The sequence below is a fragment of the Hyperoodon ampullatus genome, assembly GCF_949752795.1.
Source record: "Hyperoodon ampullatus genome assembly, chromosome: 5".
NCBI classification, from domain to species: Eukaryota; Metazoa; Chordata; class Mammalia; order Artiodactyla; family Ziphiidae; genus Hyperoodon; species Hyperoodon ampullatus.
The window spans coordinates 15867879-15890341 of NC_136918.1; the positions used below are offsets into that span (position 1 = coordinate 15867879).

The 22463-nt window shown below is 39.1% G+C and overlaps 1 protein-coding gene across 1 annotated transcript in view; it reads left to right on the plus strand.

Annotated features, from left to right (window-relative positions):
- Positions 1-1272: 1272 nt before the first annotated feature.
- Positions 1273-22463, plus strand: part of RNF13 (ring finger protein 13) — a gene marked incomplete at both ends in the record, with an annotated part of 156961 nt that continues 135770 nt past the window's right edge. Inside the window, one exon of the mRNA XM_079704338.1 lies at positions 1273-1327. The remainder of the gene's footprint in view (positions 1328-22463) is intronic.

Genomic DNA, 22463 nt, shown 5'->3' on the forward strand with positions numbered 1-22463 from the left:
AAAAGATACACAATAGGGAGTCTTCTTCCTATTCCTCAGGTCTCCCCAGATCAGTCAAGGTTACAAGTTACAGCCAAGGGTATTCTACAGGTGTTCTAAGTGTTAGCTTCCTGTCACTCCTCCTTTGTCTAAAAGATGAGGTTGAAGGATGTGAAGCCTGTAATGGGCTCTTAAAGGCGCCTTATTTTAAAGCAGAAGCAGGGCCAGAATCTAGGTTTCCTGACATTCTAGTTCATAACTCTTTGTAATCTTTGCAGTAAGCCACATTACCTCTTTAAAATTTCTAGTTGGTAACTGGTTAATCAGTATGGATGTTCCAGTCCGAGTAATTTAAGTTTAAAAGTAGCTTGGTTTGAAATTGGAATACCTGGGGTGCGGAGGTCTTACCAGAAAGGCGGTAGGGAACGAAATCTTTTTGGTTTATTAAAGGAGGCAAGGGTTTTAAAAGGCTGACCTAGGGTTTAATCACACGGTTTGACTTTTGCTGAGTCTAGGGGATGGCGCGCGCGTGTCAGGCCCAGAGTGCTGACGTCAGCACGGCTCCCACTCAGGCGTCGGGGGACTAGTGTTCAGCGCTCGGGCTGCTCGCACCTCTAACAACGTGACTCGGACTTTAAGGCGTTGGCCTTGGCCCCATCCATCTCGATCTCCGCCTGGACACAGTGCAGAAGGGATGAGGCCTCGTCTTCACCTCTTCTGCGGGTCGGGTGAGTGCGGTGCAGGAAAGAGGCGCGACGACGCCAAAGCCAGGCCCGCCGAGGGGTAGCCCGCCAGCTGGGCCTCGGGATGCTTCGGCCCAACAGCCAGAACGGGCTAGGCCAGCTAGGTCTGGCCTCTCGGTCCGATCCCCTTCTGACCCCACGGCCTCCATTCCTGTGGGGCACACGGCAGGCGGCAGTATTCCACAGCCAATCCCCTCAGCCATCATACACCCCTTTCCCCGCCAAAAGCAGATCCTTTAGCCTCGCTCCAGAAGCCCGCCCCACCCTGCCCTGCCCTTCCAGAGAGGACCGGTCACGAGGCCAAGAACGCGACTCCGTGGACTGGGCATCTCTCCGAGCTGGACCTGAGCAAGCAGCTAGACCCGGCGTGAGACTGGGAAGGAGCCTTAGCGGGCAGCTCTGTGGCCCAATGGCTTTCCTCTACCTTCGGGTGCGGGCCAATGAGGCGCGCGGGGCGGGACTTCCGCCTCGCCTCGGTGTTATCTGTGCTCCGACTCCAGGCAGTGGGGGTCGGTGCGGAGATTCAATCATGAAGTCGCGGTAGGGATTTCTCCCGCAGCGACGCGGCTGGCGAGCCTATTTGTGTTGCGGGGTCAGGCTTCCAGGTAAGAACCTCTCCCGCGTCGCGGCGGCCGGGCGGCGGGTTGTTCCCCGTGGGGCCTGGCCGAGAGAACACACCCCCTCTCCGGCCCTGGAGCTCCGAGGCGGCTCCGCCGCTGAGCTCTTGGCTGCTTCTTCCCAGGCTGGGCGCGGAAGAAACTAGGTTTTTTTTTTTTTGCAAAAGGTAAAATAAAAAGCCCTGCTCTCGGAGGGCTGAGTTCCCCTCGCATTCCCACCCCATGAGTTTGTGTGTATCTGAAGTTGTTGGGTTATTCGTTTTGCTTCTTACATTCCCCTCCTGAGGTGGCTGGAACCTGGGAAGATGTTCGGAGGGCTTCTCTTGGTCCAGTACTTGCCGCAGCGTCCCCGGGCGAAGTCGCTCGACTTTAGTTGGGGGAACTCTTTAGTTTTTGGAAAAAAGAGGGCAGGCGCCTCCTTTCTTTCTAACCTTCCCCCACCCCCACCCCGGAAGCTAGATAGAAGGTGGGACGTGACTCTCTTAGGGACAGATACCGCGTCCCTGCCCCCTTAAAGCTGGAAGCTCTCCCTTATTGAGTTGACCCGCACTGATAAAAGAACTCTGTCCCAGAGAGGGAGTGGGTCGACACCGAAGCCAAGCGATCCCAGAAGCACTCACGCGTATTTGGTGGCAGCCACTGAGTGTTCTCTGCCAGCGTTTTGGTAAATTCCTCCACTTTGTCCTAATCTGGCAATAGTATATCTCCAAAACTATCGTTTCATCTTCAGTTTCAGCACCGTGGGCAGCTGCTCAGGTCCAGTGTTGCTGCCCTACACTTGTCAACTCTTTTGAGTGATGCAGCAGGAACAGTGAAAACTAATGCATTCCTTTCAACAATGATCTGTTGTTCTCCAAGGAGAACATCTGCAGTTTTCGATACAATATAAATCGCTAAGATGGGTGTGCCGCCGAAGAGTTCTAGTTAGAGAAACATCAATTCAAGGTTTAAGGAAGGGCTTTCAAGGATTTAATCTATTTAAGGACAAATTTTAATGGGTCGAGGAGATCAGCTCCACTTCAGGGTAGCAAAACTGGACTGTGGTAGCAGTTTAAAAGAACTTTAAACAGGAGGTAAGAAGTGTCATGCAGGGCCCATGGGGATTTGGGAATCAATTTAGTGCATTGGCATTCACATTAGAAAGAAAGAAAGACAAAAATATCAGAGAATATCCTGTGGAGTAAGAGTAAATATTATTTCATGAAGCTTTTGTTTCAGGTTTTTAAAAAGAATATGTGAGTGTGAAGAGGAAGATGTACGTGTATATCATATTACTGTGGATTATGGCAAAACACTGGATCCTGAATTCAGAAGTCAGGCTGGGCTCACCCTTCAGCTCTGCCACTTACTAATTCTGTGATATTATCTATAAATAAGGGAAGAAGTGTAAGAATTAATTGAAATAAAATATGTCTGTTTACATAGTTAAGCCTCAAAGTAGTTGTTGTTTTGTTGCTGTTGATTTTTGGAAATGTTTGGCTAGGAGCCCAGTTATTTCTCTCTGTGTCAGGAATGACAACGGGTTTAATAATATATTTTTACCTCTCCCTTTATTTGAAGCCAGCAGCTTCACGTCTCCATGTGTAATAGTAAATCATGTGGCCCAAAATGTTAATTTGCAGGGTTTAATATTGAAGGATTTGGAGTAAGTTCTCATCTATCCTTGTTTAAAGCTCATTTCTCTCACGCACTTTGCAGGGGCCTAAACTGTTATTAGCATTCAGCACCCTTCCTTTGATATTTTTCTGCATCCCAGAATAACATAGATTTATCAGAAGTTGTTTTTTTTTTTAATATTTGATTGCCATCTTGCCTGCTTTTTTTTTTTTTTTTTTTCTTTTTTTGCGGTACGCGGGCCTCTCACTGTTATGGCCTCTCCCGTTGCGGAGCACAGGCTCCGGACGCGCAGGCTCAGCGGCCATGGCTCACGGGCCCAGCCGCTCCGCGGCATGTGGGATCCTCCCGGACCGGGGCACAAACCCGTGTCCCCTGCATCGGCAGGAGGACTCTCTCAACCACTGCACCACCAGGGAAGCCCTTGCCTGCTTTTTTAATCAAGAGTTTGCCAAGGGTGAACAAAGTATTAAATGATAGTTTTTTTGGTTTATTTTATTTTATCTATTTATTTTTGGCTGCGTTGGGTCTTCGTTGCTGCACGCGGGCTTTCTCTAGTTGTAGCAAGCGGGGGCTATTCTTCGTTGTGGTACTTGGGCTTCTCATTGCGGTGGCTTCTCTTGTTGTGGAGCACGGGCTCTAGGCGTGTGGGCTCGGTAGTTGTGGCTCGTGGGCTCTAGAGTGCATGCTCAGTAGTTGCGGTGTGTGGGCTTAGTTGCCCCACGGCATGTGGGATCTTTCCGGACCAGGGATGGAACCCGTGCCCCTGCATTGGCAGGTGGATTCTTAACCACTGCGCCACCAGGGAAGCCCTATCAGAAGTTTTTCAGACACTAATTTTAGCAAAGTAAGGGCAGGACTAAGGGTATGATAGGTTTATCTCTTCAAACTAAATTGGATAGGAAGGCATTTTATGTTTTATAGTTTTTGCCATAAAGATGTATGAAATGAAATGGCTTGGTCAAATATCGTGGTATGCTTACTTCATGTTGGTATGACCTGAAAACGGTTGGTGTTTAAGTAAAAAGTATGATTTTGGACATTTTAAAATCTGGGAATGTTCGGCAGAAGTCAAAATGAGTTCAGATCAAAATAGTATTTTGTACTGTTTGACATATTACTGCCATATGGCATTGCACATAGTAGTTTCACATGACATAAAAAAAGGAAGAAAGTCAGCATTGTTAGTTTTCTCAAAAGAAGAAACAGAATTAATAGACATTTCTTTTAATTAGAGCATGGTGGATAATCATTGTTTAAAAATTCATGTATTCTGCAAATATTTACTAAGCATATATAAAAAATGCGAAGTTTTTATAATGCTTTTACAGAAAAGTTAATTTAGGAACAATGAGAACATAATTGGTATTGTCAGTTTACGTATCATAGTACATAGATAACAATAACAGACATAATAACTAACATTGATTGTTTATTATAGGCCAAACAATTCTAAGCACTTAATATTGTCTTGTAATCCTCTTTTTATAGATGGGGAAATGAAGGCATCGAAAATACATAACTTTTTGAGTTCACACAGGTGGTTAGTGGAGCAACTGGAATTTGAACCTAGGCATCTTGACTATAAAGCCTGTCTTGTATCATGTTTTATTTAAAAATACAGAATACTGTGGGGTTCTTTTGGATTCTTGCTGATGTGGATGACCTTGGGTAAGCTCCTTTGGCCCTTGGCTTCCTCAACTCCTTCCTCAAAAATACAGTATTAAGCCATTATATTTTTGTGGGGATAAGGATACTTTGTCCCTAGACAGAATATGTGTTCAATAAATCATATGCCTCAGCCTTTTTCCTTTCATACTGAGGATGTGGCCATTTGGAAAATTTGTTAGCAACTAGAGGAGGATGGGAGAAGATTTTAACCTCAGGACACTGCTGAAGCAAAGGTCTAGAAATAGGAAAGCAGAGGACATTTGCCAAGACAGTATGTTTAAGGAACAGGCTGGTAAAGGTAGATGGATACAGATTATGAGAATACTTAAAGGAACCAGGTTAAGAATTGTGTACATGATTCTAACTTGAGAAGAACCCCTCCTTATAGATATTAATCTGGAACTAAGTCCAGTGAAGGAGTGGAAGCCTGGAGGTAGGAATGTCGTGGAGTTTAATTACAGTTGAGGTGGGTTGAGGCAGGAAGTAACGATGGTGGGATTGTTGTAAAGGGTATAGAATTGAGAAATGTTAACACTGACATTGTGAAACGACATAAGTATGGGCCTTATTTTGGGGAGGATATTATGATGAAGAACAGATGTTGGTGGAAGGGGATTTAGGAGAAGGATTTATGATACAGTCTTTGGTTTTGGAGCAGAGGGTTTGTTCAGATGTTTGGAAATGTAACATGGAAGCTGGGAGCTGTGTATTCCATAAAAAGGTAAGAGACCAGTTGCTCACGTGGTGAGGAAATGATCTAAAGCAATCATCCCCCTGTGGGTCAAAGTTTCACAGGAAGGTTGTGACTCCAGAAGGTCCTCAGAAATGCAGATTTCTTACTTGATAGGGTTATATCCACTATTTTTCCCTGTAACATATTCCTGGGAGGACAGGAATAAGGTAGTGGGGAGGGAAATTTTTGGAAACCTAGCAAACCTCCCATTTATTATTTCAAAAGAGAGCCAGTAAATCGTAGCCTGGGGATTCTCACATTAAGAACTTGGAAAGGTGCTGTGATTTTTATACAGTGCCAGACGTTTAAACACACATGTTGAATGTTGAATTGTTGGAACGTCTCCACATTTTTTATTTGTGTCATCCCCTTTGTTACCCTGAATTGATTAATAGGATAACCTTTAAAATCAGAGAGTCTGTGTGCTTGTTATGGGGCAGCAGTGAAGAGGCGACCTAGATAGATTGTATTTTACTTATAGCTGAGACTGTGGGAGAAGAACCTCAAAGGATGAGAGAAGGCTGCATAGTGCGGTAGGAAGAATAGAGATTCTATGACTGAATCCTTGTGCCCCCCATTCTCTGGCTTGTTTCCTCGTTCTGTAAAATGATGATGATGCTAATACCAGTTCTGGTGTGTTGTAAGCAAGAGAAACATCTAGAGGCCCTTTATACTTGAAAAAGGGCTCAGGTCTAAGTAGGAGAAGGGCCTGTGGTTTCCTTCCTTGGCAGATTTTCTAGAGTTTGGTGCAGTTGGGTAGGGCATGATGTTAAATTAGCAGTATAGTAATTTATCCATCTCCAAACTCTTTTTAGTTTCCTGTAATGCAAGGTCCGAGTAACTGACCAATCAAATAAAAAATTGAACATTAGGCACAAGCATTAGGACAAGGAAGGTTTACATATTCTGTCATCTGTCACACCATTGTTGGAAATGTTACTTAGATTCTACTACTTACACATTTTTCTATAGCATTCTTCACTCAACAAATATTTATTAAGTATTTTCTATGTCAGGCACTGTTCTAGGCATGCAGACTACATTAGTGAACAACAACAAAAAACAAAATCCTTGCCCTCATGGAGCTTATTTTCTAGTGAGAGAAATAAGGTTTATTTTATTTTATTTTAAAATAAATTTATTTATTTATTTATTTTTGGATGCGTTGGGTCTTTGTTGCTGCGCGTGGTCTTTCTCTAGTTGCAGCGAGTGGGGGCTACTCTTCGTTGTGGTGTGTGAGCTTCTCATTGCGGTGGCTTCTCTTGTTGCAGAGCACGGGCTCTAGGCGCGTGGGCTTCAGTAGTTGTGGCGTGTGGGCTCAGTGGTTGTGGCTCATGGGTTCTAGAGCGTAGGCTCAGTCGTTGTAGCACATGGGCTTAGTTGCTCCACCGCATATGGGATCTTCCCAGACCAGGGCTCGAACCTGTGTCCCCTGCATTGGCAGGTGGATTCTTAACCACTGCGCCACCAGGGAAGCCCAAGGTTTATTTTAATAGTGGAAAGTAATTAGATTTTTCTTACACTATGTATTTATAAAATCACAATTCTAAACAGATAACAATAAGAGTACTATACCAGATTGTAACTAATTTTGTAGAGCATTTTAAAGGAAGGGACTATATCATTCTGACTCATGTATGTCTCCCCATTTCCCCTTTTCCCAATGAAATGACTTAGATGTATTTAATATTCAGCAAATGTAGGTACTCATTAAATATTTATAATGGAGAGAAAAAAGTTGTGTTAAGGCAAGGGCTAGATCTTAAAGATAAAGAAATCAGTTAAATGTAACAAGTCTTAAGGGCTCACGTCCTCACTAGATTGAGGGTAGGAAGAAAGAGAAGTGTGCTATGAGTTGCAGTACGTGGCTTGCCTATGAGGTTGAAGTGGAAATAAGGTTATATTGTAGCTGAAAGCATCACCATTAAGGGAATCTGGGTATCTCGGTGTTCCCCAACTTGCCCAATAACTAGCTGTGTGACTTTGCATGAGTAACTCGACCTCTCAGTTCATTTCCTCATTTGTAAAATGAGGAATTTTCCTGTTAAAAAAGTCTTTTAAGACTTACAAAATGTCTATTGCAGTTTCACTTTACTAATGTAGACAAAACAGAACTGATCATGAGCTTCCATTGAATAATAATCAGACTAAATTTATGCTTTTAGTTAACAACCTAGATGTTTAAAAAATGTCTACAAAATGAATGTTATCTATTTGATGTTATTTACTAATAAGACTACATTGTAATTTCAAAAAATAAAGCAAAATACAACCTAATATGTAGTTTCCCCTTTTGCCATTATGAAGGAAAAATAAGCCACAGTATTTTAGACCCCAGTAATGGATCTTACCAGTTGTCCATACTTTCATACTTTAATTTTACAACAGCCTTTGATTATTGTGCTAGGTGCTAAGTATACCAAATCTGAAACTGTATGGTCCCTAACTTCAAGGAGTGATGAACAAGTTAAACGTTTTGTTACACCGTGGTGGCACAGAGAAGGCACATAATGAGAGGCTGACAGAAAAGAAAGTTCAAATGGTTAGAGAAGAAAGACTAAGGAGGAATGGCAAGGGACAAAGCTGGAGACATAGGCAGAAACAGTTTATGAACTTTCTATGCTAAGTCACAATTTAGTTTTGAACTTTATTCTGAAAGTTGTTTAACCTGTTAAGGAATTTTATGCAGGGAGTAACATGATCAGGCTTTTTAAAAATAATTAATTAATTAATTAATTTTTGTCTGCGTTGGGTCTTCGTTGCTGCGCGCAGGCTTTCTCTAGTTGTGGCGAGCGGGGACTGTTCTTCATTGTGGTGCACGGGCTTCTCATTGCAGTGGCTTCTTTTGTTGCGGACCTCAGGCTCTAGGCGCGCAGGCTCAGTAGTTGGTGGCGCACGGGCTTAGTTGCTCTGCAGCATGTGGGATCTTCCCGGACCAGGGATCGAACCCGTGTCCTCGCCATTGGCAGGTGGACTCTTAACCACTGCACCGCCAGGGAAGTCCTGATCAGGCATTTTTATATCTACCTTTACATTCCTTTTAAGAGAACGATCCATGAGGAAGATACTTATGTTATTTCCAGTTATTTCAACTGTGTCGTCCTGCTTGAGGAAATCTATCTTTTAACTCTGAAATACAAAGTCTGAGGAACAGTGTTAATTTTGTGGTTTTAGGGTATCAGTAACCATGAAATATTTGAACATTAAAACATTTATATGTTCACAGCCACATTAATGTAAATTGAGAAGACAACTGAAAATTTAGGGTATTCTGCTTATTGAAATGAGAGAGCTTCCAGTCAGATACAAGAATTATGACTTAGAATCATTTCTGAGGGGCTAGAAATTTGTCAAAGTTTAATTGATTGAATATGACTCTAGTTCAGGCTCATTTTCTAATGATCAAGATATCCAGTTAAACTTTTAGAGGCAATGAGGGGAAATAATCCCACCTGATGATAGGTGAATATTTCTAAATCAAGTCATAAGAGAGTAGGAGTTGAATTTCTACTTTGCTTAGATGTAAAACAACTCATTAAATATGAAGAGTAGTTTATTTGCCTAATTAATGTGCTTGTAATTTACATGTTTGACCTTCAAAAAGGAAGAACTGTGCTTGTAATTTATACATTTACATAACATGTATTATAAATATTAATTGCTTAAAATTTTTTTGAGGTGAAATTCATACAACATAAAATTAACAATTTTAATGTGAATAATTGGGTGGCATTTAGTAAATCACAGTGCTGTGCAACCACCACTTCTGTCTAGTTCCAAAACATTTTTATCACTCAAAACTAAAACCCCATACCTATTCACCATTCTCTGCTGCCACCAGCCCCTGGCAGCACTAATTTGCTTTCTGTTTCTATGGATTTACTGGATATCTCACTTATTGTGGAAATCTCATATAAATGGTATCATACAATATGTGACCTTTAGCATCTGGCTTCTTTCACTTAGCATGTTTTCAAGGTTCTGCAATGTTGTTGCAAGCTACATTATTATATATATGAATACTTCTTCCTTTTTACAGCTAAATAATTTTATTGTATGTATACACCAGACTTTATCCATTCATCTGTTGAACGACATTTGGGTTCATTCCATTCTTTGGCTATTGTGAATATTGTTGCCCTGAACATTCATTTACAAGGGTTTTTCTGAGTCCCAGTTTTCATTTCTTTTGGGTATATATAAGGAGTGGAATTGCTGGATCATGTGGTAATCCTATGTTTAGCTTTTTGAGGACTTCCCAAACTGTTTTCCACAGTGGCTGAACCATTTTACATTCCTACCGGCAATGTACTAGGGTTCCAGTTTCTCTTCATTGTCACCAACACTTGTTCTTTTCCAGTAAAACAAAACAAACAAACAAACAAAATTAATGCTGTTGCTATCCTTGTGAAGATGAGGTGATATCTCACTGTGGTTTTGATGTGCATTTCCCTAATAACTGATGATGTTGAACATCTTTTTATGTGGTGGTTTGGCCATTTGTATATCTTCTTTGTAGAAATGTCTATTCAGATTTTTTGCCCATGTTTAAGTTGGGTTGTTTGTCTTTTTACTATTGAGTTGTAAGTGTTTTTATGTATTCTGGATACTAGACCCTTATCAGACGTATGATTTGCAGATATTTTCTTCCACTTTGTGGGTTGTTTTTTCACTTTCTTAATAATATCCTTTGATGCATAAAAGTTTTAAATTGTGAAGAAGCTCAATTTATTTATTTATTTTCGTTGCTCATGCTTTTGGTATCATATCTAAGAATCCATTGTGGAATCCAAGGTCATGGGGATTTATTCCTATGTTTTCTTCTAAGAGTTTTATCATTTTAGCTCTTATATTTAGGTCATTGAACTACTTTGAGTTAACTTTTGCATATAGTGTGAGTTTAGTTTTGTTCTGCATGTGGTATACAGTTGTTCCACTACCACTTGTTGAAGAAAGTATAATATTATTTCCTCATTGAATGATTTTGGTACCTTTATTGAAAATCAGTTGGCCATAGAAGTATAGGTTTATTTTTGGACTCTCAATTCTATTCCTTTGGCTTATATGTCTATCCTTATGCCCATACCACATTGTTTTGATTACTGTAGCTTTATAGTAAGATTTTGAAATTGGGAAGTGTGAGTCCTCCAGCTTTGTTCTTCTTTTTTAAAATTGTGTTGACTATTCAGGGCCACTTGCAATTCCATATGAATTTGAGGATTGACTTCACCATTTCTGCATAAAAGGCTATTGGAATTTTGATATGGAATGTATTGAATCTGTAGATTACTTTGGGTAGTATTACCATCTTAACAATATTTAGTTTTCTTTTTTTTCTTTTTCTTTTTGGCTGCGCTGTGTGGCTTATGGGATCTCAGTTCCTTGACCGGGGATTGAACCCAGGCCACAGCAGTGAGAGCACGGAATCCTAACCACTAGGCCACCGGGGAACTCCCCAAAAATATTTAGTCTTAAAATGCATGGGAGGGCTTCCCTGGTGGCGCAGTGATTGAGAGTCCGCCTGCCGATGCAGGGGACACAGGTTCGTGCCCCGGTCTGGGAGGATCCCACATGCTGCGGAGCGGCTGGGCCCGTGAGCCATGGCCGCTGAGCCTGCGCGTCCAGAGCCTGTGCTCCGCAACGGGAGAGGCCACAACAGTGAGAGGCCCGCGTACCGCAAAAAAAAAAAAAAAAAAAAAAAGCATGGGATATCTTTCCATTTATTTAGGTCTTTGATTTCATTCAGCAGTGTTTTGTAGTTTTCTTTGTATAAGTCTTTCACTTATTAAATTTGTTCCTGGGTATTTTATTCTTTCAGATACCTGTATAAATGGAATTTTCTTAATTTCATTTTTGGATTGTTCATTGCTGGTATATAGAAGCACAACTGATTTTTGTGTGTAACATTAATTGCTTTTAATGGTCATTTACTTTCTTTTTTACCTTTATGAGCTGGATTATATAGGTAAATAAGAAAGTGGGAAGAGGAACACTAAAGAATTTTGATCTCTATGATGTATGATTATTCTGAATATTAATAGTATGGTATGTCCTTTTAGTATAGTGTTGAATGATTATCTACTTATACTATTACATTCCTGGTATCATATTACATATACTTGGCCATTATAAAATAGATAGAATATTTCATTTTCTTTAAGCTTGAAGAAAGGTGAGAATATATAATTTACTTTAAAAGTTAATTTATTTTTGCAACTTAATTCTGATGTTATGGAGAAATCTTAGGGCTAAACCATATTTATCACTCAATCTGGTTCAGAGATCCATGAATAATAAAAATAAGATTGGAATGAAAGCTGATTTGAATATATAAACTATCATTTATATACATTTGTTTACCTTTCTTAGTTTTCCTTGAAAGAAGTTTTCAAATATTTAGCCTTAAAATTTCATTATGAATAGACATACTAAAAATTTCAATCTAACACGTAGTTAAATAGGTACAAATTTGTACAGTAATCAGATGGTCTGAAAGGGCTGGGATTTCATGACATACACCTGTATTTGAATCCTAGCTCCATTATTTAAGAGGTAAGTGTCATTGAGCAAGTTACTTGAAGGGGTGAATACTTTTAAAGGGCTTGCTATATCCTAGGCACTGTTATAAGCACTTTATGCTATTGATCTAAGCCTCAGTTTTCTATATTTATGGAAAGATAGTGGATACTGTTGTGAGGATTGAAAGAAATAATGCATATTAAGTAGTTAGCCAGAAATGTAGTAAGTACTCAATAAACATTAGCTATTTGTATCATTTATAGCATATGTAACTTCTAACCTCACGCCAACAAAGATGAGAAAAGGATAATCAGTGCTTGAAATGCACATTTATTTGGAAGTATAAATAGGAATATTCTCTCTGGAAAGCAATTTGGCAATATGTATAAAGTCTTAAATTGTTTCTTTGGCGTAGAGTTTTCACATGTAGGAATCTATACTAAGGAAATAATCAGAAATGTGGAAAGAGATTTATATTTATCATAGATTTATTATAATTGCAGTAGTTGGATTCAACTTAGTATTAAACAGTAGGGGAATAGTTAGACAAAGTCATGATTTAGCCATAAAATGTGACATTAAGCAGATATTAACAAAATGTTTATGAAGAGTTTTAATAACAAGGGAAAATGGTACATCTTTAAGTAAAACAGCATACAAATCATAATACAGTAAATATACAAATGATGTAAAATATGGTTGGAAAAAAGACGGCTACTAGTGGTTGGATCGGAGAAGCAGAATCAGTATGAATGATATGGGTGATATGGAATAAGGGATTAGACCTTAAGAAGTTCTGGCAGCTGGTTAAGAAGTATATTACAGTGCTGTTACCGTTGTGTCTTGTATGTCGGGTGGGCTGGGCCATTATGGGTCAGCTGTGTGGCAGTGAGGAAGGAGAGCTGAAAGTGAGGTTGGGAGAGCTAGGATATGTTAGAACCTGTGAGAACGAACTACAACACATGAGGACAAACACTCATGTTATCTATGAATGTTAACATTATGGGTAATCAGTGTTTTCTTTATACCTTCTAATGAGCATTAATTTTAGTATTAGAAAAAAATCAGACATTTTATTAGATAACAGTATAGTGAATAATGTATAAGGGTTAGAGGCTGATTACAATGGCATTAACTTAAATCAGTAAATGATGGATTTACCAGGCTTAGAACTTTGATCCATGTATTACAGCTCTCCTTATAGTCTCTGCAATTACACTTTAAAAGCTAAGTTCAGTTTGTCAGGTTCTGAGAGAAACCATGGTGATTTTTATAGCTGGTAAATTGTCAGTTATATGCACTACTAATATTTAGACAAGCCTCAAATAATTTATTTTGAGCTTTGGAAGACGTATTGATTAATGTAAAATAATTTTTAAAATTTTGAAATGATCACAAGGTTCCAGAACAGTACAGGGACCTTTTTTTCCCCCCTTAATTATTTCAGAGTAAGTTGTTGACCTGATGTTCTGTACTCACCAAATACTTTAGGGTAAGATTCCTACAAACAAGGATATTCTCCTTGGAGAAATGGCTGATTTGGGGGCTACAGCAAAAAAAGTACAGCATGGGACTAGAAAATCTTGTGCCAGGAAACTAAAGAAGTACTCAAGAATATGGGGCCACGTCAAAAAGACACAGAAACCCATTTGAGTGAGCCTCTACCAGCTAAATTAGAGACAATTGGACATCAAAGTAATAATTACTGTAATATCTATAACCCATTGATTAAAACAGTAATCTATGATTCCATACTAATATAAATGAATAAATTGAAAATTTGATGGGAAATGGGATAATTCCTGTGGTAGACAGAATAATGACCCCCGAAGATGTCCACATCCTAATGCCTGGAACCTGTGCATATATTACCTTATATTCAAAAGTAACTTTGCAGATGTAGTTAAGGTCTTTGGGGTGGGAAGATTATCCTAGGTTATTCAGATAGGCCCAATGTAATCACAAGATTTCCTAAAAGTGGAAGAAGAGGAGTTGGGAATGATGTGATGTGAGAAGGAATCAATGTACCATTGCTGGCTTTGAAGAGGGAGCAAAGGACCTGTGAGCCAGTGAATGTGGGCAGCCCCTAGAAGCTGATAAGCGTAACGATCAATTATTGTCTAATTGACAATTTTAAAGTATATTTTAAAGTATATTTTAAAGTATACATGGATAATGACTTAGACCAGAATAAAAAATGTGTGTGACTTAATATTAAAAAGAAATGACACTTTAAAGAGACGGTGGGTGCTCTTTCAGATCCTGCACTAATGGCTGTGATAAACATAAATGGCCATGTATTCACTTTCCTTTTTCCCCTGTTGTTAAGTGAGAGAAACACTGTCTTATTTAAATACTGTTGAGAACAGAAAGATGACTGTGTAAATTATCAATTTATTTTCTTTCTGCTCCAAACTGACCCTTCAATACCTGCTCTGCAGTAATGGACTGGACGCGACTGCATTTCTCCTTTATAAAGAGCATGATGTTAAATTAAGCTTTACTAAGTGCTGAAGGGGTCAGGATGCTGGAGGAGAAGGGGTTTTTTCCTTTCTAGTTCCCTTGAGCTGTGTCTGTCCTGTCGCCCCCTTCTCCACGCACTCCCCCCCCTTCTAGGGACATTGGGGACATCTGGTGGTACTCTGCCTCAGCCATGTGCCCAGAGTAAACAGGCCCTCACTGATCCTGCAGTCCCAGCCTAAACCTGGTGACCACCTTGCCACGGCCCTTCTGAAGTGGACACCATGTACCTCAGGCCTCATGCCTCCGGTGCCTGACTGGACCTCTACGTGCCTCCCCACCAACCTTGGCTTGCCCATACCCCAGGGAGTTGTTTCCTGCAGTTCTCTTGACATGGATACTGTGCATTCTAGGCCTTGTGCCTGCAGCAGTGTCCTGACTACCTCTGCACACCTGCTCACCAGCCCCGACAGCTGCACTCCAGAGAATTGTTTCCTGCTAGTCTGGCAACGTTGGACCTGCTCTGGTTTGGACAATCCCGTGAAATTCTCTGTTATCTAGCGTGCTGCAACCGTAGCTTCTCCAGTGAGAAACTCCAGCCTTGAGGAGAGGGGACCCTTCTTCCAAGTTTATCCTTTTTGAGTACTCTCCCTCAGCCTTATTTTTCCCATCAGAGTTTAATAATTATCTTTAAAAAATTAAAAACAGCTTTATTGACTTATAATTGGCATATAATAAACTGTACATATTTATTTATTTAGTTTTGGCTGCATCGGGTCTTAGTTACAGTGCGTGGGCTCTTCGTTTAGGCACGCGGGCTTCTCTCTAGTTGTGGCATACGGGTTTCCTCTCTCTAGTTGTGGCGCGCGGGCTCCAGTGCCTGTGGGCTCTGTAGTTGTGGTGTGCGGGCTTAGTTGCCCCGTGGCGTGTGGGGTCTTAGTTCCCTGACCAGGGTTCGAACCCGTGTCCCCTGCATTGGAAGGCAGATTTTTTTACCACTGGACCACCAGAGGAGTCCCAGACTGTACATATTTAAAGTTTATGCTTATTAGCTTTGACATACTTATATAACTCTGAAACCATCACCATAATGAAGTTAATGAACAAACCTATTGCTCCCAGAGGTTTCCTCATGCCCCTTTGGAATCCCTCTCTCTTGCCTCTTGCCACCCCTCATTACATCTTTATAGTTACTATCCTATCATAGTTTAATTATTATTTGTGTTAAACACTCTGTTTAATTTACTATTGTTTCTCTCTCCTGATTGAACTGTTGATATAGAGTTGGTGCCTGGAGTGGTTCCAGGAAATAGACCTAAAAATTTGAGGTTTTGGTATTGCTTTGGTCATGCCTTTGGACCTGAGCACAGTGCTGAGTTCTTTACCAATGGAAAGGGGATGCTAGTAATCCATGGCATCATAATTAATAAAGGTATCATCTCTGACAGATTGTGATATATTGCCAATTGACCCAAATGCCTGGGAGCCCACATGGCTGCTACATTTGACCTTTACAGCAATAATGATAACTATAAGGACTGTAGTGTAGGATGGAATCTTTTGAGTGTCATTGAGTGCTTAAAGAGAGAAAATGATGGCTTGGATTTAACTCATAGCTGAAGATCTGCCCTTTTTTTCACTAGTTTTTTATTGCACACTTCACTTAAGAAGAAATAATTTCTTCTTCTCCAGATTGTGAATAGACTTTTGAATTATAAAACCTTGTGGCTTGCTTATTAAGAAAACATTTTTTTTTTTTTTGTATGAGAGTAATGCATGCTTAGCGAACTTGAATAGGTGGAACAGAGTTCTGTTATGATTTCTGTGTGTTTTCTTCTAGGTTTTTGTTTGGTATATGTTATATAAAATGAAATAGACTTTAGAAAGTTTAAATTATTTATTCTGAAATATGCAGAAAAATATTTAAAAAATCATATAGAGTCCCCCACCCAGAGCTTACATGTACATGTTAACAGATTGTCTTGTTTCATGGTATTTATGCATCTTTTTAATGTATACGTGAAATATTTTTAATGTTAATATACAGAAAAGAGGCCAGGAACAGAGTCTTGGGGTGATACTTTAAAGAAACAGTTGTAATCATCAGTGGGAATGGCATAACTTGATCTAGCACCGCATACTGATCCACCATTAATATAGTAGGCTAAATGTCATGCTTAACACCCAAACTGTGTATGGGGCATTGGGCATGCTCGGCTTTTTGTTCACAAATTATGCATAAATTAAAAAGGGATGGGGGTGGGGATAATGGGTAAGGGAATTGGTTCATTTATTCTGGTACTTACACATGGAAATTGAGTCCCCTAAAATAGGAAAACTGGAATGATATGGGAAAAGATTACTTTTTCCCTGCATTTTTTTTTTTTTTTTTTTTTTTTTTTTTGCGGTACGCGGGCCTTTCACTGTTGTGGCCTCTCCCGTTGCGGAGCACAGGCTGGGGACGCGCAGGCTCAGCGGCCATGGCTCACGGGCCCAGCTGCTCCGCGGCACGTGGGATCTTCCCCGACCGGGGCACGAACCCGTGTCCCCTGCACCGGCAGGCGGACTCTCAACCACTGCACCACCAGGGAAGCCCTCCCTGCATTGTTTTTGTTTGTTTGTTTTTGTTTTACTTGACAAGGTTGTTCTGAGGATTAGACGGAGGAACATTCACATCAGATGCTTAACAGAGTGCCTGGCTCCAAATTGATAAGTTATGTACCAGTTTATTTATAGTGGTGGTACTGATTTTTGTGTGAAGCATCATAAAAAAAATTCTGGTTCAGGAGATTGATACTTTGAAGTACACTGGGCATGATATTTTTGATAACCTAGAAAACCAGAATTTTCTGGCATGTTTCCCTAAATGATGCTTAAGATTCTAATATTATGAAAGCAATTCATTGTCAATTGTCTTTTCCTTGTTTGCTGCATGGCTTCTTGCTGGGGTTGAAAATCTGTGGCACTGGTGACAGCAGTGGTATTTGAGAGAATTACTATGTGTATTTTTGTTAACATTCCTATTTCTCTCTCGCTCTTTTTTTCCTTGCTCTAATTTGACCCTCTACCCTACCCCTCTTTGACTTATAAGAAGTTTATGAATAATGACTTGGTATACCATTTGCCAACCTATGGTCGAGAGCAGTGTTTTCCCAGTTTGGCTTGATCATAGTGACTAGGGGACATTTTAAAAAAGTAAAGTTATAGGCTTCCTGTCTGAATCTCCAGGGGAGGGACCTGGGAACATTTATTTTTACCGCAAGCCCCTGGGTATGCGCTATATACTTGATAACTATTGCTAGATCCCATCTCATGTCCACTGAATGAGAAGATAGAACTCTGGCGTTGAACATGAGTCTGGTTTTTAATAGTTGCTTATTTGTTGACTCGCTTAGTGTGTTGTGTTTGATCTTGGCAGGCTCCTGCTTGCTACCTTTCATAATATCTCCATGTAGTCAGAAAAACAAAACAAAAAAATCTTGTTTTGAGTGACAGCTTGCTTTATTCTTTTTTTTTTCTTTTGAAAATAGTTAGCTATCATAGATGCAGGAAAATGAATAAAACATTTGTGTATGGTTTAAGGAACAATTATAATGCAAACTCCCATCTCATCACAGCTCAGGTCAAGATGTGGAATATTGCTGGCATCCCAGAAGCACCTTTTCCCTGGTCACACTCCCTTTCCTTACCTTTTTTACCCTCAAGATAATCACTATCTTGATTTTTATGATGATAACTTCCTCGTTTTTCTTTACATTTTTACCTCTTAATTGTGAATCTCTACATAATATCTGTTTTGCCTTTTAAAGAGCTTTATGTGTGTGGAATCGTAGTGTTTGCATTCTTTGTGACTTGCTTCTTTTGCTTAGGGTTATTCTTGGGTAATTCATCTATATTGGTCACATAGCTGTCATTTGTTTGTTGTAGAGACTTACATTATATGCACATGCAAAAATATATTAATTTTACTTTAATGCATAATGCTCAATAAAGTATAATATCAAAAAGGGTAACTCATTGCCTATGTCTGCATAAGGACAAGGGAGGCTATATTTTGGGGAAGGACAGGGCATGACCTTTGCCACTTAACGGTAGAAATATCCTTGATTCAATTATGTTTGATATATGTATTTTTAAATTGAGGTAACATTGGTTTATAACATTTAAGTTTCATGTATATATTATGTTTCAATCTCTGTATACACTACAGCATGCTCACCACTGAAAGTCTGGTTTCCATCTGTCACTGTGTATTTGACCTCTTTACCCATTTTGCCCTCCCTCAATCCCCTTCCACTCTGGTAACCACTAATCTGTTCTCCATATCTATGTGTTTTTGTTTGGTTTGGTTTGTTCCTTTATTTATTTAGTTAGTTTTTTTATAATCCACATATGAATGAAATCATATGGTATTTGTCTTTCTCCGTCCTATTTATTTCACTTAGCATAATACCCTCAAAATCTAGGGGTGTCATGTCAATGGCAAGATTTTATCATTCTTTTATGGCCAAGCAATATTCTGTATGTTTACCGCATCTTTTTTATCCATCTGTTGATAGACATTTAGGTTGTTTCATAGCTTGGTTATTGTAAATAATGCTGCAGTGAACATAGAGGTGCATTTCATATTCTTTGGATAAACATCCAGAAGTAGAGTAGCTGGATCATGTGGTAGTTCTCTTCTTAATTTTTTGAGGCCTCTCCGTACTGTTTTCCATAGTGGCTGCATCAATTTACATTCCCAGTAAGAGTGTTTGAGGGTTCACTTTTCTCCACATCCTCACCAACACTTAGTATTTCTTGCCTTTTTGATAATAGCCATTCTAATGGGTGTGAGTTGTTACCTCATTGTGTTTTTTTTTTCTCCTGAATGAAATGCTTTATAATATTTTATTCAGTATTAAGATAAAGCAAAAATATTTATGCAGCACATTCTATTTTTATGGTTTCCAGCTACTGCATAGTCTTTTTTTTCTATTCAAACAGTCACAAAAATTATAATCATCCTCATCAGTGCACTCAGTCCCATGTAATTAATTTTTTTTCATCTTGATCTTTCGTTAGCTCTTTTATGAATTCATCAGTTTTCTATTAGAGTTCTGAAAATGCTTATTCATTCAGTTCAGCAGTATAGTCAGTTACCAGAAACCTGTGTGTGTCAGAGTCTTTTCCATGAATTCCTTGAAGATGAAACCCTTTTATAGGAGCATTTTTGCAAAAGCATCAGAGTACACCCAGAACTGTCTGTAAATGACAAAAGGCTTAAAAATGACCACGGTTAAAGATTTGATGAAAGTTCATAATAATGCAATTGACAAGGAAATTTAGTTATTTCTGAGATATACATTTAAAAAAATAACTAGAATTATGACTTATAAAATTATACCAGAACATATAAGATTTTTAGGAATTTCATGTAATGTCTGAAACATTTATATTAACATATTTCCATACAAATAACCCAAAGAAAGTTTAGTATTAGTTTTTTTTAATTTTAATTTTATTTTTATTTTTATACAGCAGGTTCTTATTAGTCATCAATTTTATACACATCAGTGTATACATGTCAATCCCAATCACCCAATTCATCAAACCACTATCCCCACCCCCCCAGGGCTTTCCTCCCTTTGGTGTCCATACGTTTGCTCTCTACATCTGTGTCTGAACTTCTGCCCTGCATACCGGTTCATCTGTACCATTTTTCTAGGTTCCACATACATACGTAGACATATGATATTTGTTTTTCTCTTTCTGACTTACTTCACTCTATATGACAGTCTCTAGATCCATCCACGTCTCTACAAATGACCCAATTTCGTTCCTTTTTATGGTTGACTAATATTCCATTGTATATATGTACCTCATCTTCTTTATCCATTCGTCTGTCGATGGGCAATTAGGTTGCCTCCATGACCTGGCTATTGTAAACAGTGCTGCAATGAACATTGGGGTGCATGTGTCTCTTTGAATTATGGTTTTCTCTGTGTATATGCCCAGTAGTGGGATTGCTGGATCATATGGTAATTCTATTTTTAGTTTTTTAAGGAACCTCCGTACTGTTCTCCATAGCGCCTGTATCAATTTACATTCCCACCAGCAGTGCAAGAGGGTTCCATTTTCTCCACACCCTCTCCAGCATTTGTTGTTTGTAGATTTTCTGACGATGCCCATTCTAACTGGTGTGAGGTGATACTTCACTGTAGTTTTGATTTGCATTTCTCTAATTACTAGTGATGTTGAGCACCTTTTCATGTGCTTCTTGGCCATCTGTATGTCTTCTTTGGAGAAATGTCTATTTAGGTCTTCTGCCCATTTTTGGATTGGGTTGTTTGTTTCTTTAATATTGAGCTGCATGAGCTGTTTATATATTTTGGAGATTAATCCTTTGTCTGTTGATTCATTTGCAAATATTTTCTCCCATTCTGAGGGTTGTCTTTTCGTCTTGTTTATGGTTTCCTTTGCTGTGCAAAAGCTTTCAAGTTTCATTAGATCCCATTTGTTTATTTTTGTTTTTATTTCCATTTTTCTAGGAGGTGGATCGAAAAAGATCTTGCTGTGATTTACGTCAAAGAGTGTTCTTCCTATGTTTTCCTCTAAGAGTTTTAAAGTGTCTCGTCTTATATTTAGGTCTTGAATCATTTTGAGTTTATTTTTGTGTATGGTGTTAGAGAGTGTTCTAATTTCATTCTTTTACATGTAGCTGTCCAGTTTTACCAGCACCATTATTGAAGAGACTGTCTTTTCTCCATGGTATATCCTTGCCTCCTTTGTCATAGATGAGTTGACCATAGGTGCGTGGGTTTATCTCTGGACTTTCTATCTTGTTCCATTGATCTGTGTTTCTGTTTTTGTGCCAGTACCATGTTGTCTTGATTATTGTAGCTTTGTAGTATAGTCTGAAGTCAGGGAGTCTGATTCCCCCAGCTCCTTTTTTTTCCCCTCAAGACTGCTTTGGCTATTCGGGGTCTTTTGTGTCTCCATACAAATTTTAAGATTGTTTGTTCCAGTTCCATAAAAAATGCCATTGGTAATTTTATAGGGATGGCATTGAATCTGTAGATTGCTTTGGCTAATATAGTCATTTTCACAATATTGATTCTTCCAATCCAAGAACATGGTATATCTCTCCATCTGTTTGTATCATCTTTAATTTCTTTCATCAGTGTCTTATAGTTTTCTGCATATACATCTTTTGTCTCCCTAGGTAGGTTTATTCCTAGGTATTTTATTCTTTTTGTTGCAGTGGTAAATGGGAGTGTTTCCTTAACTTCTCATTCAGATTCTTCATCATTGGTGTATAGGAATGCAAGGGTTTTCTGTGCATTAATTTTGTATCCTGCAAATTTACCAAATTCATTGATTAGCTCTAGTAGTTTTCTGGTAGCATCTTTAGGATTCTCTATTGTATAGTATGATGTCATCTGCAAGCAGTGACAGCTTTACTTCTTCTTTTCTAATTTGTATTGCTTTTATTTCTTTTTCTTCTCTGATTGCCATGGCTAGGACTTCCAAAACTATGTTGAATAATAGTGGTGAGAGTGGACATCCTTGTCTTGTTCCTGATCTTAGAGGAAATGCTTTCAGGTTTTCACCATTGAGAATGATGTTTGCTGTGGGTTTGTTGTATATGGCCTTTATTATGTTGAGGTAGGTTCCCTTTATGCCCACTTTCTGGAGAGTTTTTATCATAAGTCGGTGTTGAATTGTGTCAGAAGCTTTTTCTGCATCTATTGAGATGATCATATGGTTTTTATTCTTCAGTTTGTTAATATGGTGTATCACATTGATTGATTTGCATATATTGAAGAATCCTTGCATCCCTGGGATAAATCCCACTTGATCATGGTGTATGATCCTTTTAATGTGTTGTTGGATTCTGTTTGCTAGTATTTTGTTGAGGATTTTTGCATCTCTATTCATCAATGATATTGGTCTGTAATTTTCTTTTTTTGTAATATCTTTGTCTGGTTTTAGTATCAGGGTGATGGTGGCCTCATAGAATGAGTTTGGGAGTGTTCCTTCCTCTGCAGTTTTTTGGAAGAGCTTGAGAAGGATGGGTGTTAGCTCTTCTGTAAATGTTTGATAGAATTCACCTGTGAAGCCATCTGGTCCTGAACTTTTGTTTGT